Below are 16,653 nucleotides of genomic sequence, written 5' to 3' on the forward strand. Positions count from 1 at the left end.
CCTTTGATCAAACTCTGACACTGGCGGAGAGCAGCCCAGGGAGTCTCACTTCCACGTGTGCACCCTGGGAACAGGGCAGCTGGGGGCTCTCATCTGCGCCCCCCTCACATCCTGTGCTCGTGGAGGGAGGCCCGAAATGCGCTCCCCTGGGTGCTGCCTCCTCTGCTCACTCTGTCCCTCACTTGCACGATTCCTCCCCCGGGGAGGCCCCCTGGTTCCAGTGTGCCCACTAGCACTTGACACCCTACAAGGGTTCAGTGCGGGACTCAGACATTCTGTGAGAGAGTACTTTGACACGTGGCTCAGTGCAAACTTAGCCTTCTCTGTGAAGCCATTCTCCCACATGCACCCCTTCCATAAAACTTGTACTTTGTTCAGTCACTAAGTCGTGTCCAACTCCTTGCAACCTCATAGACTGCAGCACGCCAGGCTTCCCTGTCCTTCACCATCTCCTGGAGTGAAAACTAAGACTTGTGTACCCACTGCCATCTCAGCACTTGTTAAATTGCTTGAAAATAATTAAGTCTGTTCTCTCCAATGGTGTGTGAGCATGACACATATTTGTCTTTGCATCCCTATAGCTTGCATCCCTATAACTTTATGAGGCATACAATAGGTGCTCAATTGTTTGCTGGATGAATTATACAGAATTGATAACTGGGCTGACATCATAAAGTGTGGAAAACTGAATAAACTGGGAGAAAGGAGTTGTGTTCTAGCCCTAGCTCCGACACAACTAGCTTCATGAACTTGAGCAAGCTACTTGACCCTCATTTTCTTGTCTATGAAAAGAAAGGGACCTTAATTAAGCACCCACTTTAAAGTAGGCATTTCACACGTGGTAACTCATGTAATGGGAGTTACCTAGCCACTCCAAGGACAAGGTTATTTTGAGCATCAGCAAAAACCTTGGGTGTGAAAGCATTAATCTCAAACTCTCAAGCTCTGTCCAAATGTAAGCTGTATTTTTACCACCTTTGGGCCCACAAATCCCAAATCTTTATTTCTCCCCTTGCCTGTATCTGCAGCTCCAGGCTTGCACATCAGATTGTTTATTTATTTATTTTTGGCTGCACTGGGTCTTTGCTGCTGTGTGTGGGTTTTCCCTCGTTGCGGCAAGAGAGGACTACTGTTCATGGCGGGACTCAGGCTTCTCACTTTGGTGACGTCTCTTGTACAGCACGGGCTCAGTAGTGGTGGTGCACAGGCTTAGTTGCCCTGAGGCATGTGGAATCTTCCAGAACCAAGGGTCAAACCTGCGTCCCTGGTATGGGCAGGTAATTCTTAACCACTGGACCACCAGGGAAGTCCTGCACACCAAATGAAAGACTCCCCTTGCTCACGGAAACCTACCAGCAAATATCTTGTTCTAATATTTAGTTCTCACCATGTTAGGCACTAGCCATCTCTTCTGGCCTCACTTTACACCATTTCCCTATGAGGCAGACCCTTTATAGGCATCGAAGGGCCCAGCTCCACAAGCAAGCCAGCTCCTATACAGACTCTAAGCTTTTGCTGGCAATTGCCCTCTGCTTTGGGAAGACTATCTCTCACTGCCTGTAGAAATCTTGCCATATTTAAAAGCCAGTCTCACCCATGGCTGATTCATGTCTACGTATGGCAAAAACCACTATAATATTATACAGTAATTAGCCTCCAATTAAAATAAATAAATTAATTAAAGAAAAAAAAGCCAGTCTCAAATCGCTCTACCAAAAAGTCTTTTGTGCCTACTCCTTTCTGAGTGATCTCCCTTTATTCTTATTTCTGCAGTTCCCGGCTAGTAGCACTGTTCTTTCTGCTACTACCATTACTGTTATTAGCCTGTAGTTAAAAGACCACCTGGGCTTGCATCCCTTGACTCTACCAAGTATTAGTCATACATAAGAATCTTCCCACCTCACAGGGTTGCTATGAAGAAACAAATGCAATACTACAGACAATCTACTTAGTATTGTTCTTATTTTGTGGTTTGTTTTCGTTTGTTTTTAACATTTATTTTACTTTCGGCTGTGTTGGGTCTTAGTTGCAGCACATGGGACCTTTCGTTGTAGCGCGCAGGCTACCCTAGTCGTTGGAGTGTAGGTTTAGAAGTTGCAGCGTACAGACTACTCTAAGGCAGGCGGGATCTTGGTTTCCCCATCAGGGGTTGAACCTGTGTCCCTTGCGTTAGAAGGCAGATTCTTAACCACTGGACTACTAGGGAAGTCCCTCTGCTTAGCACTGTTATAGCACAATTCCCATGATGACCCTGAGAAATAGATGCTGCTGTAGTCTTCATTTTACAGATGAGAAAACAGCCGCCTGCCCTTTAAATGTGGTATTCAATTAACAAGATAATTTCATGCAGCAGGTCCCCAAATCATAAATTTAGTTGGTTTATATAGACTTCAAATTCAACTCCAAATTGTTGTTTAATCACTAAGTCACAGACTTATTTATTTCATTCTCCATTTATTGAATGTGTACGATGTCAACCAGGCAGAAAGACAAAGTGCAAGTTATATACTAAGCAGGAGATAGTGTTATAGTATATCATATAATGTATATATGCACATATGTATAGACTATATTATGGTATAATATGAAGAGTGGGAATATAACCGAAGGAGAAATCATCTGATTGATTTAGTACACATCGAAAGCACCACATATAAATGCCTCAAAGAAAACACTACCCAAGAAAACATTCTCTTTAGCAGAGGCCTAGCTGGAAACATTAGATTAGGAAGCAGAATGTTCAGAAGAGGCCTTCCTCACCCTCCATGGATTGCAAAATGCTGTAAACAGACTAGCAATGTTTTTGACTGCAAATCCAGGACAAGGAGACTGCCAGGAAGACAGCTGCCTCCTCTGCTGACTCTTACTCATTACTGAGCACTTCTCGCCACCAGACCACAATCATGGGCATAAATAACCCTCAGCCCATGGAGGCAGAGTGTGGCTGAAGTGGGTACACGATGCAGAAGGAAGATGTATATATACCAGGCACTGTATTTCATGATAGACTCCTCACTACACTCTCCAGATGCCCATTTCAAACACTCTCCTCCAAAATCCTACTCCTCCCCACTTCTGCTGGTAGTCTTAATCATACTTCATTGAGAAAAGAGAAACTTTCAGAAGGAAATTGCTTCATCTTCCAGTCAGTAAGTTCCTAAGCCTAACTGAATCTGTGCCCATCTTCTTCCCTCTTGTTACCATGAAGGAAAAGGCCTTCCTATGACCAAGGTCCAGTCCTTCCACTTAGCTCCAGCAGCCATTCTCTCTTGCCCTCCCAAGGACTTTGCTCCTTCTCTGTTCCCTTTTTTCATCATTGTTCTCTCCGTTTCTAATGAGTCATTCTCACTCGTGTAAAAGCATGCTCTAGTGTTTCCTATATTTAAAAATAAACAAACAACAACAAAAAGCTTTGACATCACATTCTTCTGCAGCCACTGCTTCATTTCTCTGAAGTGGTCTGCATGTGTCTGCACTTCATGTCCCCTATTCACTCATACATCTATTGTTTTTAATTAGAACTTAGTATGCAGAGAAACTATTAAAAAATCACCAACATTCAATGTTCTTATATACAACTCTCATATTCTGTCTCCCTGCATCCCTTCCAAAGGCAACCACTATCTGAATTTTGTTTTTATCATTCCCTTGGTTTTTTCTTTGTCAGGTATATTATAAAATAATTTGTGCAATGAAATTCACATAACTTAAGAGTACAATTCAGTGCATTTTGCTTACTATATACCAGCATGTACCCATCACCATAATCATAATCTGGCATACTTCTTTAACCCCCCAAAGTTCTCTTTTTCCTCTGCAGTCAATCTCTACCCCTACCCTCATCCTCTAACCACCACTGATTTCTGTAATACAGTCTTGCTCTTTCTAGATTTTTTTATAAAGGGAATCATACAATATGGTTGTTTTTTGTTTGGCAGTTAGCATAATTTTTTTGAGATTCATCCATATTGTTTTATATATATATATAGTTTATTCCTTATGCTGAATAGTATCTTATTGCATGGCTATACCTCAGTGTTATCCACTCACCAATTGAGGGACATCTGAATGGTTTCCAGGTTTTGGCTATTCTGATGAATGCTGTTTTGCACATTCAGATATAGGTCTTTGTGTGAACATATATTTTCAATTCTCTTGGGTAAATACCCAAGGAGGAAATTTCTAGATTCTATGGAAAGTATATGTTCAATTTCATAAGGAACTACCCAGCTTTTCTCAAAGCAGTTGCACCATTTTTTCAGCCCGCCAGTAATATGTGAGTCCAGTTGCTCCATATCACCATTAACACTTGGTATGGCCTGTCTTTTCAACTTTAGCCATTCCAGTGAGTGTCTTGTGTGTGTGTCTTTACAATATTCATTTATTTATTTATTTTTGCTGCATTGGGTCTTGTTGAAGTATGCAGGATCTTTCATTGCAGTACCTGGACCTCGTTTTAGTTGTGGTGCACAGGCTCCAGAGCTTGTGGGCTCTGTAGTTGCTAGCACACGAGCTCTCTAGTTGAGGAACAGACTCGGTAGTTGCAGCTTATGGGTTCTAGAGCACAGGCTCAGTAGTTGTGGCTCATGGGCTTAGTTGCCCCATGGCATGTGAAATCTTCCTGTAGCAGGGATGGCACCCACGTTTCCTTCATTAGCAGGCAGATTCTTTTTTTTTTTTTAATTTTTATTTTTACTTTATTTTACTTTACAATACTGTATTGGTTTTGCCATACATTGATATGAATCCACCACGGGTGTACATGCGTTCCCAAACATGAACCCCCCTCCCACCTCCCTCCCCATAACATCTCTCTGGGTCATCCCCGTGCACCAGCCCCAAGCATGCTGTATCCTGCGTCGGACATAGACTGGCGATTCGATTCTTACCTGATAGTATACATGTTACAATGCCATTCTCCCAAATCATCCCACCCTCTCCCTCTCCCTCTGAGTCCAAAAGTCCGTTATACACATCTGTGTCTTTTTTGCTGTCTTGCATACAAGGTCGTCATTGCCATCTTTCTAAATTCCATATATATGTGTTAGTATACTGTATTGGTGTTTTTCTTCCTGGCTTACTTCATTCTACAATCGGCTCCTGTTTCATCCATCTCATCAGAACTGATTCAAATGAATTCTTTTTAATGGCTGAGTAATACTCCATTGTGTATATGTACCACAGCTTTATTATCCATTCATCTGCTGATGGACATCTAGGTTGTTTCCATGTCCTGGCTATTATAAACAGTGCTGTGATGAACACTGGGGTACATGTGTCTCTTTCAATTCTGGTTTCCTCGGTGTATATGCCCAGCAGTGGGATTGCTGGGTCATAAGGTAGTTCTATTTGCAATTTTTTAAGGAATCTCCATACTGTTCTCCAAAGTGGCTGTACTAGTTTGCATTCTCACCAACAGTGTAGGAGGGTTCCCTTTTCTCCACACCCTCTCCAGCATTTATTGCTTGCAGATTTTTGGATCGCAGACATTCTGACTGGTGTGAAGTGGTACCTCATTGTGGTTTTAATTTGCATTTCTCTAATAATGAGTGATGTTGAGCATCTTTTCATGTGTTTGTTAGCCATCCGTATGTCTTCTTTGGAGAAATGTCTATTTAGTTCTTTGGCCCATTTTTTGATTGGATCATTTATTTTTCTGGAATTGAGCTGCATAAGTTGCTTGTATATTTTTGAGATTAGTTGTTTGTCAGTTGCTTCATTTGCTATTATTTTCTCCCATTCAGAAGGCTGTCTTTTCACCTTGCTTATATTTTCCTTTGTTGTGCAGAAGCTTTTAATTTTAATTAGATCCCATTTGTTTATTTTTGCTTTTATTTCCAGTATTCTGGGAGGTGAATCATAGAGGATCCTGCTGTGATTTATGTCGGAGAGTGTTTTGCCTATGTTCTCCTCTAGGAGTTTTATAGTTTCTGGTCTTACATTTAGATCTTTAATCCATTTTGAGTTTATTTTTGTGTGCAGTGTTAGAAAGTGATCTAGTTTCATTTTAATTAATTGAATTTTTATTTTGCGGTCTTCTGGGTCTTCATTGCTGTGCAGGCTTTTCTCTGATTGCAGTGCGCAGTTTCCTATTGTTGCAGAGTGCATGCTCTATGGCAGGTGGGCTTCAGTAGCTGCTGCGTGTGGATGCAGTAGTTGTGGTTTCCAGGCTCTTTAGTTGTGGTGCACGGGCTTAGTTGCTCTGAGCCATGTGGGATCCTCCCTGACCAGGGATCGAACCCATGTCTCCAGCATTGGCAGATGGATTCTTTACCACTGAGCCACCAGGGAAGCTCTGGCAGGCAGATTCTTAATGACTGGGCCATCAGAGAAGTCCTGGTGCTCTGCTTTTAAATGTGCTTCTCAGCCAACACACAACTCAGACAGCAGAGAGTGAAAGCCTTGCTGGCTTGAGGTTTCTGAGCATAATCTCTGCCCAAATCACTGGTGTACCAATGTGCTATGAAGATATGGAAGAGACTTTGGGCAGCTAAGCACTCCTCTTCAGGAAGCAAAACAAAACAGCAGGGTTCCGAGCAGAACCTTCAATGGCTACATAGTCTAGGGAAGTGGTCTTTGCAATTTTGAATAGACAAGTCAGTTACCTATTGAAACTAAAGAAGAAGAAGAAAACAGAATCTAAAATCACTACACATATTATCTACAATCTTTGCTTTTTAACAAAAAATATTATGAGATACACAAGGAAACATAAAAGTATGACCCATACACGGGAAATGAAAATCAATCAATAAAAACTGATTCCAGATGGACCTGGGTGTTGGATTTAGCACACACACAAAAATATCAAAAGTGATATGTAAGTATGTCTGTGCTATGCCTTACTTAGTCAACTCAGTTGTGTCCAATGCTTTATGATCCCATAGGCTGTAGCCCACCAGGCTCCTCTGTCCACGGGGATTCTCTAGGCAAGAATATTGGAGTGGGTTGCCATGCCCCACTCCAGGGGGGCAACCCAGGGATTGAACCTAGGTCTCCCCCATTGCAGGCAGATTCTTTACCATCTGAGCCACCTGGGAAGCCCCAAGTATGTCTAAGGAACTTAAAAAATATATGTATTCAAATAATTAAGAAGAAAGATGTTAAAAATGGGTGAACAAATAGGGAAACACACCAGAGAAACAGATCCTATTAAAAAGATTCAAGTGGGAATTCTAGAGAATGCTGAAATCCTAGAGAAATGCTGAGATGTATCATATTGAAAGGAAAAATATATTAGATGAGCTCAACAGATTTGACCTGACCAAAGAAAATCAGTGAGTTTTTAAAATATAAATTATAAATCTGAAGAATATAAAGAAAAAAGATTGAAAAAAATGAACAGAATCTCAGAGACTTGTCTGGATCACATGAAGCAGTGTATCCTACATCTAGTTGAATTTCCAGGAGAGAAAAGAGAAAGAGGCACAAAATATACATGAATAAACAAAGGGTAAAAATAATGTAATTAATGGTTAACTTTGCATCAGAAACAATTGAAGTCAGAAAACACTGATGATTCAAATGCTAAAAGAAAACTCTCTCAACCAAGAATTCTATATCTAGACTATTTTTCAGAAATGAAGACAAAATAAAGACTATTCCAAATAAACAATCTGATAGAATTTGTTGTTAGCATATTTGCACTGTAAGAAATGATAAAGGAAGACCATCAGGCTAAAGGGAAATGACAGCAGATGGTAACTCAAATCCATAAGAATGAATGAAAAACATGGGAATTGCTAAATACGTGCACCCATAAGGAAGATTATATTTTCTGCTTTATTCGCTTAATTTCTTTAAAAGGCATATGACTTTCAAGAGAGCATTTTAACATTTCACTCTGGGTTTTACAACATATAAATATGTAATACCTAGCAACAATAGGGCAAAAGGGAGAACAATGTTACTAGACTCGTGATGTATGATGTGTGTGTGCTAAGTGCTTCAGTTGTGTCTGACTCTGCAACCCTGTGGACTGCAGTAGTACATAAATGTTTTCTTGAGGTAGATGATGGATACTATTGTTGTTGTTTAGTCATTAAGTCATGTCTAACTTTTGTGACACCTTGAACTGTAGCCCACCAGGCTTCTCTGTCCATGGGATTTCCCAGGCAAGAGTACTGGGGTAGGTTGCTATTTCCTTCTCCAGGGGATCTTCCCAGCCCAGGGATCGAACCCAAGTCTCCTGCATTTTTTACCACTGAGGCAGCAGGGATGCCCCAGTATATCTTCAGAAGAACTACTAAAAAATAAGGCAAAGAATAGAGCTATCAAATTAACAAGGATTAAAATAGAATACAAAAGTATAGGAAAATTCTCTTTTCTCCATACCGTTCTAGCATTTATTGTTTATAGATTATTTGATGATGGCCTTTCAGACTGGTGTGAGGTAATACCTAATTGTATTTTTTGTTTTTCGTTTAAAAAAATGTATTTATTTTTATTTCTGATTGTGCTGCACACAGGCTTTCTCTAGCTGTGTTGTGCAGGATTCTTGCTAGGGTGGCTTCTCTTGTTGCACAGCACAGGCTCTAGGGTCCATGGGCTCTGTAATTGTGGCACTCTGGTTTAGCTGCTCCACGGCATGTGGAATCTTCCTGGACCAGGGATTGAACCCATGTCCCCTGCATTGGAAGGTAGATTATCATCCATTGTATCACCAGGGAAATCTCATCATTGTAGTTTGGATTTGCATTTCTCTAATAATTAGTGATGTTGACCATCTTTTTATGTGCCTCTGTATATCTTCTTTGGAGAAATGTTGATTTAGGTCTAAATGGGAAGGAAATCCAAAAAAGAGCAGATATATGTAGACATATAGCTGATTCACTTTGCTGTACAGCAGAATAACACATTATAAAGCAATTATACCTCAGGAATTTTTTTAAAAAGGAATACAAAAAATAATTTATAAGCATAAAAAGCAGTACAGGAGAAATAGAGGAGCAACAACAATGACAAAAAGGTGAGATGAATAGAAAAAAATAGCAAAACAGCCTACCTCATCCAAACGTATTAATAATTACATTGAATATGAATGGACTCCAATGGAGCAGGCAATGGCAACCCACTCCAGTACTCTTGCCTGGAAAATCCCACAGGCGGAGGAGCCTGGTAGGCTGCAGTCCATGGGGTTGCTAAGAGTTGGGCACGACTGAGCGACTTCACTTTCGCTTTTCACTTTCATGCATTGGAGAAGGAAATGGCAACCCACTCCAGTGTTCTTGCCTGGAGAATCCCAGGGGCCGGGGACGCTGGTGGGCTGCCGTCTATGGGGTCGCACAGAGTCAGACACGACTGAAGCAAATTAGCAGCAGCAGCAAACACTCCAAACAAAAGTCAGATATTGTCAGATAGGATTTTAAAAAGCAAGATTCAATATATGTTTCCTACCAAAGATGGCTTTAAATTCAATGACACAACTGCAATCAGGACATTTTTCACTTTGGATATTATAATTTTCATCTGCAGAAGTTCCATTTGGCTTTCTTCTTTCATATCTCAAGTTCTCTTTCAATATGGCTACATGGCATTTCTTCTACCATCTGAATATATGGAGCATATTTATAGTAGCTGATTTTTAATGTCCTTATCAGTTAGTTCAATCATTGATATAATTTTTGTGTATGTTTCTATTGGTTTATTTTTGTCTAGGTTCTGATTCACTATTTTCCTGCTTCTTTGCATGCCTTGTAGTGTTTTTTGTTTTTGTTTTTTTTAATCAGATACCAGACATTGTGAATTTATCTTGTTCATTGCTAGATTTTTTTGTGTTCCTTTAAATACCATTATATTTTTTCTGACACAGAGTTGTTGGATCACACTTGGATCTTTTCAAACTTCTTTTTACACTTTTTCTTTGGAGTCCACAGCAGCCTTTAGCATGGTTTTAGGCCCATTGCTGAGATGTTTGACTTTTAAGTTTCCTACCTGATGTCTCATATATTATGAGATCTTTCCATTCTGACTGTGGGAACAAGAACTTTGCTCAGTCCTATACTACGGCTATTCTTTTCTGAGAGATCTTTCCCTGACCTCGGGTAAGTCTATCTCATTCAAGCATAGATAAGCACTCAGTCATAAACATTTGGTTGACCCTTCTACAGATTTCTGGAGCTCTTTCTTCCTAGCTCCCTCATCTGCAGTACTCTGCCTGGCAAATTTTGACTGTCTTATTCTCCCCTAACTCCAGTCTCTGCTTCTGACTCAGCAAGAAACACTGGACTCTGTTTGGGTTCCCGCTTTCTATGCTACCCCCTGGCAACTCTTTCCAGAGGGTAAGCTGGTGCCGTTACAAATCTCACCTTATTTGTTTTCCTTCACTCAGGCATTATAGCCCTGCTTTGCTGTTGTCCAGTTTCTGAAAGCTATTGTTTCATATAATTTTCTAATTTCCTATTTATTTAAGGCAAAAGGTAGATTTACTCTTCATTCCAACATCTTGGCTAGAAACAAAAGTTTCAATTTCCTTGCTTTTAAAAAATAGTTTTACAATATAATATGTATACACAATTAATTTTTTGAGTATTCTAAGATTATTTAAATACATGGTAAATAATACTGTAAGTTGTTTTTAAATTATTTTTCTCCACTTAAAGTAGGATTTATAATATTTATTTTTATTGGTTTTAGTAGTTACAATCCACTCATTTTCACCACTGTATAATATTTCATGATGGGACTGTACCAATATTTACTTCTCTTCTGTCAGTGTTTGGATTGTTTTAGTTTTGTGTTATCATGAACAAAGGTTAGTGCTAATAGAAGTATTCTTATGTGTCTGCTAGCAGACAGATGCAAGAATTTCTCTAGCATATATGGCCAGGAGTGGAAGTACTGCATTTGAGTGTAGACAATATCCACTTTATAGGATCATGCCCTCCTTTGTATTTTTCAAACTACTAGGCTGATTTCCGTTTCTCAGCTCCTCTTTACCAGCTCAGAGCCTTTGCACAAATCACTTTCCATACCCAAAATACATTTGCTACTTGCTGTTTACAAAGCATGCTCTTTCCGTGTTTTAGATGTCTGCCCAAGTGTCACCTTTGCAGAGAAGCATGCTCTGACAACCGACTCCAAACGTTTCCCCTCTTTATTCTCTGTTGTACACCTAGTTCATTTATTGCCTCTTTCTTTCACCAGGCTGTAATGTTCATGAGGGCAGGAGCAGTATCTACCTTGTTGAACATTGTTTATCTAGTGCCTTGCTCAAGTGGATATTTTAAAAAATGTTTTCTGGAGAAATGAATGCATTTGTTGTTCAGTTGCTCAGTTGTGTCTGACTCTTTGTAACCCCATGAACTGCAGCACGCCAGGCTTACCTGTCCTTCACTATCTCCTAGAGCTTGCTCAAACTCATGTTCATTGAGTCAGGATGCCATCCAACCATCTCATCCTATCAACTCCTTCTCCTCCCATCTTCAATCTTTCCCTGCATCAGGGTCTTTTCTAATGAGTAGGCTCTTCATATCAGGTGAATGAATACATAAGCAGAAGCAAAAAATGATATTATAATCTTTTTTTACAAATAAGCATGTTGAGGCTCAGGAAGGGTTATGTAACATAGCAACATGAGACAGTGACTGAAGAACCAGGATTCCACTACAGGACTTGTTTTTGAAGGCTTTGGATAACAGCGTTAAACTAACAGAATCTTCCAATTGTTATGAAGGCGATCTCTCTTAGTTCCTGGGACCCCCTACACTATCTAGTGCTCTAGCACTATGGGGAAATTTTGGTGCTAACTAGCATGTTTTCATAGGCTGTTGGGAATCTCTTACTCTGCACATTGAAGACAGGTACCTTATTAATTGTTGCCATATCATAAAAGAGTTTCTGTGGAGAGTAAGGAGTGGGATAACCAGGATCTATTTCACTAATTAAACTTGGACTATTCCACTGACTTAAGATCACCTTTATCTGTGCTTTAAACATAGACCAGAATGTGTTATTATGGATTTCTTGTGTTCAAGAACATGCCCTTTGATCTCAGTGTCCTAGATGTCTAACAGAGTAACTGCCTTACAGTAGATACTCAGTACATATTAGGTGAGTGAGAAGCGGCAGAAGCTAGGTTGTGAGAAGGGGATATCATTTCCCCTTAAGGGCAAAATAATGCCACTGAGACTTATGCATATGCTTTCATATTATATATAGGCTTACCTCAGAATCTCTGCTCAATTCCAGACCAGTGTGTGTGAGTGCTAAATCGCTTTGTGTCTGACTCTTTGTGATGCTATGGACTGTAGCCCACCAGGCTCCTGTGTCCATGGGATTCTCCAGGCAAGAATATTGGAGTGGGTTGCCATGCCCTCCTCCAGGGGATCTTTCCCGACTCAGGGATCAAACGCATTTCTCTGCTGTCTCCTGCATTGGCAGGTGGGTTCTTTACCATTAGCTCCACCTGGGAACCCCTCAGACTACTGTAACAAAGAGAACATCATAAAAAAAGTGAATAACACACATTTTTTAGTTTCCCAGTGCATATAAAAGTTATGTTTACACTATACTGTAATCTATGTGTGCAGAAACATTATATCTAAAAAATATACACGCCTAGTTTAGAAACTTTATCGCTAAAAAATGCTAATCGACATCTGAGCCTTCAGTGAGTTGTAGTAGTAACATCAAAGATAATTGATCACAGATCACCATAACAAATATAAAAATACTGAAAAAGTTTGAAATATTTTCAGAATTACCAAAGTGTGACACAGAGACACAGAGTAGTAAGCAAATACTGTTGGAAAATGGAGCCTATAGACTTGCTCAAGGCAGGGTTGTTTCACAGACTTTCATTTTGTTAAAAAAAAGAAAAAGGAAAGAAAAGAAAACAAACTCAGTGTCTGTAAAGTGCAATAAAATGAAGCACAATAAAATGAGGCGTGCCATATACATATATATGTGTGTGTAGAAAGTAAAGTAATATAATAGCTTGTTCTGAAGACTTACTGTTATGGGAAATAAGCATTATAAATTACAGCAAAATTAAAAATACTTGACAAAACCAGCATATTCTGGCCAGGAAGACTCTTGAAGCTGTGGAAATGTTGGTAGAATTATCTCTTATGGCAGAATTAACTACACCTATACACAGACACAGACACAGACACACACACACACACACACACAAAGTATACTAGAAAAAAAAAATCTAACAAATACAACTCTGGTAGAGACATGAAAGCAAAACAAAAATCTAAGGATAGCAACATAAACCAGTTGTTATTGTTGAAGGGTATTTGGCATCGTGACTAAAAGTAGGGGCAGGAACATCAAACCTGGGTTCAAACCCAGCTCCGCCATTTAGTACTGTAAGAATTCAACAAATTACTGCTCTGAGCTTCCAGCTTCTCCTCTGCAAAGTAAGGACAATAACATCTACTTTGTAAGGTTATCGTAAGGTTAAATGACATAATAGGAGTGTTTTAAACAATCCTGGATACATATTAAATGCTCAGTAAATAAGAGTGCTATCACCATTGTTCTCATAATCATCATTATATCATATTGGTAATTTGACTAACACCCTTTAATGGGTAGCTCATGGAACTGGAGATGTACTTTGTTTGGACAGCACAGAAAGTATTTTTCTATATGCTTGCTATGCCTTCTTTTTCTCTCCTCAATAGACAATAGACTATTGTAAAGTACCTGGACAACTGGATTAATCTGCTATGGTAACAGTTAATGCCAAATGTATTAGAAATAAAAAAAAAAATATTAAGGCCCATTCCATGGGGAGAATACGAAATCTTCATGATCATGGAGCACAGAGGGTCTTGCTCAACAATTAAAACAAGAAAGACTCAGAAAGTTCAGAGAGTGGGAGAAATACTTCTGCACAGTAAGAGGCAAAAAAGCTGGGTAAACATGTGGTTGAATCCTAGCTCTATCTCATTATATATAATGCTTGAAGTTAGATTGTTTTGTGAGCAGTAGTTTCTTCATTGATAAAGTGAGAGTATACCTGCCTATCAAAATTCTGTGAGCATTAGATAGTGTAATCGCTGCTGAATTGCCTGGTGGAGCACCTGGCACATAGTAGACACCGATGAAGAAAAGAGCGATCTCTTCTTTCCTTCCCAAATCTCTCGAGTGTTCTAAAGTCTCAGTGGAAGGAAGCTAAAAAAATTCCTTTCTGAGAATAAGGGGCAGCTGTTGGAAGAGGGAGAATGTGGTCCAAGGCCCTGGAGATCTTCCTGTTTTTATAAAATCTCAAAATGAGGAAGCAACAAATAACAGAGTAGCAAAAAGGAATTGCTGTGTGCTCTCTCTTTGATTTTTTTTTGTTTGTTTTAACTTCCATTTCTATCATCTTAAGGTTTTATTGTAGTCTAGATCCTTCTAGAACAAAATGTCCAGGTAACATGATCATACAAGCTAAATACTGAGTTTTGGAAGCAATGACAAACGTATCATATAGGCATAAATCTTTAGTAGCTGTGCATTTCTTTTAAGATTTTCTTTTATGTGGATCATTTTTGTTTGTCTTTATTGAATTTGTTACAATATTGCTTCTTTATTATGCTTTGGTGTTTTGACCTCAGGGCATGTGAGATCTTAACTCCCCAACCAGGGAGTGAACCTGCATGCCCACAATGAAAGGCAAAGTCTTAACCAGTGGACCACCAGGGAAGTTCCATGGTTATGCATTTTTGTAAAGATTAATAAATTCTGTGAAGCTTCATTTCTTCATTCAACTCATAATTTGAAAATTCATTATGTATTAGAAACTGTCCCAGATCCCAGTAACACAGACATAACACTATCTTTTCAAGTTGTTTGCAGCCCAACTCCTTTCCTCTTACCCTCAACCCTTGAAATGTGATTGCAAAGAATATTTACACAAAGACAAAACTCTCCCATACTGATTTCTGACCATTGTCAGCCTTTATAATGATAGGAAGTCAAAGAAAGGAAATGCCAGAAAGCTACAAAGACAAAACAGACACACAAGAAAGTGTGACATGGTTAGTCAACATGGTAAAGATTTTCAACTTAATCTGGGTATCTTCACTGATTTTTATAATCATTTCTAGGCCATTATCTGAAAAATCTACCTTTTGTCTTTCCACTTAATTAAATCAGAAATGTCACTTACTTCTGTTTTCTTTTTGATCTGTAATGAGAACTCATTCAGCTTGAGTCTCTTGAGATTTGAGATACATGCATTTTCTTATGAGGTGTGCTCTAATCCCACAAGTGGCCTTTGTTAGATTTTCTTGCACTCAAATTCCCTTTGCTCTATCTTTCATGTTGTTGTTCAGTCGCTATGTCATGTTTGACTCTTGTGACCCTGTGGACTGTAACCCACCAGGCTCCTCTGTCTATGGGATTTCCCAGGCAAGAATACTGGAGTGGGTTGCCATTTCCTTCTCCAGGGAATCTCTGCAACCTAGGGAATGAACCCGCACCTCCTGTTTGGCAAGTGGATTCTTTACTCCTGGGACACCAGGGAAGCCCACCCTATGTTTCATAGTTATTTTAAATTAATTTTCCTTGCTACATTGTTTGCTTTATTCTATGCTACCTTAAATCCCTTTGGAATCAAGGAAAGATAAATAGAAATATAGGCCTTTGGCTTTTATACCATACTTATTGAGGATAGTCTTTCTTTGTGTATTCTTTTAGAAACGCAACTCACAAGATTTTTTTAACCTGTCAACAGTTAAAAGATAATGGTTACAATGGCAAATGCTAACTTTACAGAATTTTAATTTATTTTATTAATAAGACTAGTTAGTTTTATTAATAAACAATAGGTCAAGGAATTTGTTTTTTATAATAGCCCAAATTTCAGAGCCCTTTTCACCTTGGTACAAATAAATAACTATTAGAAAAAATTATAAAAACATATATCAATGGATTTATGTTTTAAAGCTGTTTAAATCTGTTTCTTCCAATTGTTTCCATTCTATTTGATTTGTAATGAACAGGATGGTTAAAGGTTCAAAAAGCCCCCTGGAAGTCTTTCTTTTGGGATACATCCAACTCATAGCATGAAATATTATAGCTGCATAAATTATTAACACCACTTTAAACCTCTATTGGAAACTGCAGCATGAACCAGACTGTTTTACTATGTAAACCACACCATGGGAGCATGTTAAGCACCTTTAGATGCTGTTCTAATTCTTTCAGCACTTAGCACAGTGTCTCCGAGCACGATTGGCTCAATTATACATGTTTTATTCACCGAGTTCCAATCGTTTGAGTTCATTTGATCCACTAAATCATTAATAGGGGAAGAGGGGCTCGTAGTCAGTTCAATTCAACAAGCATTTATGGAACACCTATTGTGTAATCCGATCATGTCACTCCCATACTTAAAATCTTGCAATTATTCCCTCTGGTTTTCAGGATAAAGTTCAACCTCTTCATACAGCATACGAGGCCCTACCTAATCTATCAGCAATGGCAGATATGTGACATAGAGGCTCCACTCCATTCTTCTGCTCCCATTACAAATGGAGCTATTGATTGTATCAATTTTCCCCACAGAGACTAGACATGGCTTTAGAATGCTTCTTAATACAATGTTCCAGGTGGCCACTACCAATAGATCAGAGTTGAAACCTATTTGCTAGTCCCGACAATCTACCCTTCTGGTCTCCCAGAATGTCACCAAACACCATTACTTTAGCCACA

The sequence above is a fragment of the Ovis canadensis genome, chromosome 1, assembly GCF_042477335.2.
Source record: "Ovis canadensis isolate MfBH-ARS-UI-01 breed Bighorn chromosome 1, ARS-UI_OviCan_v2, whole genome shotgun sequence".
NCBI lineage: Eukaryota > Metazoa > Chordata > Mammalia > Artiodactyla > Bovidae > Ovis > Ovis canadensis.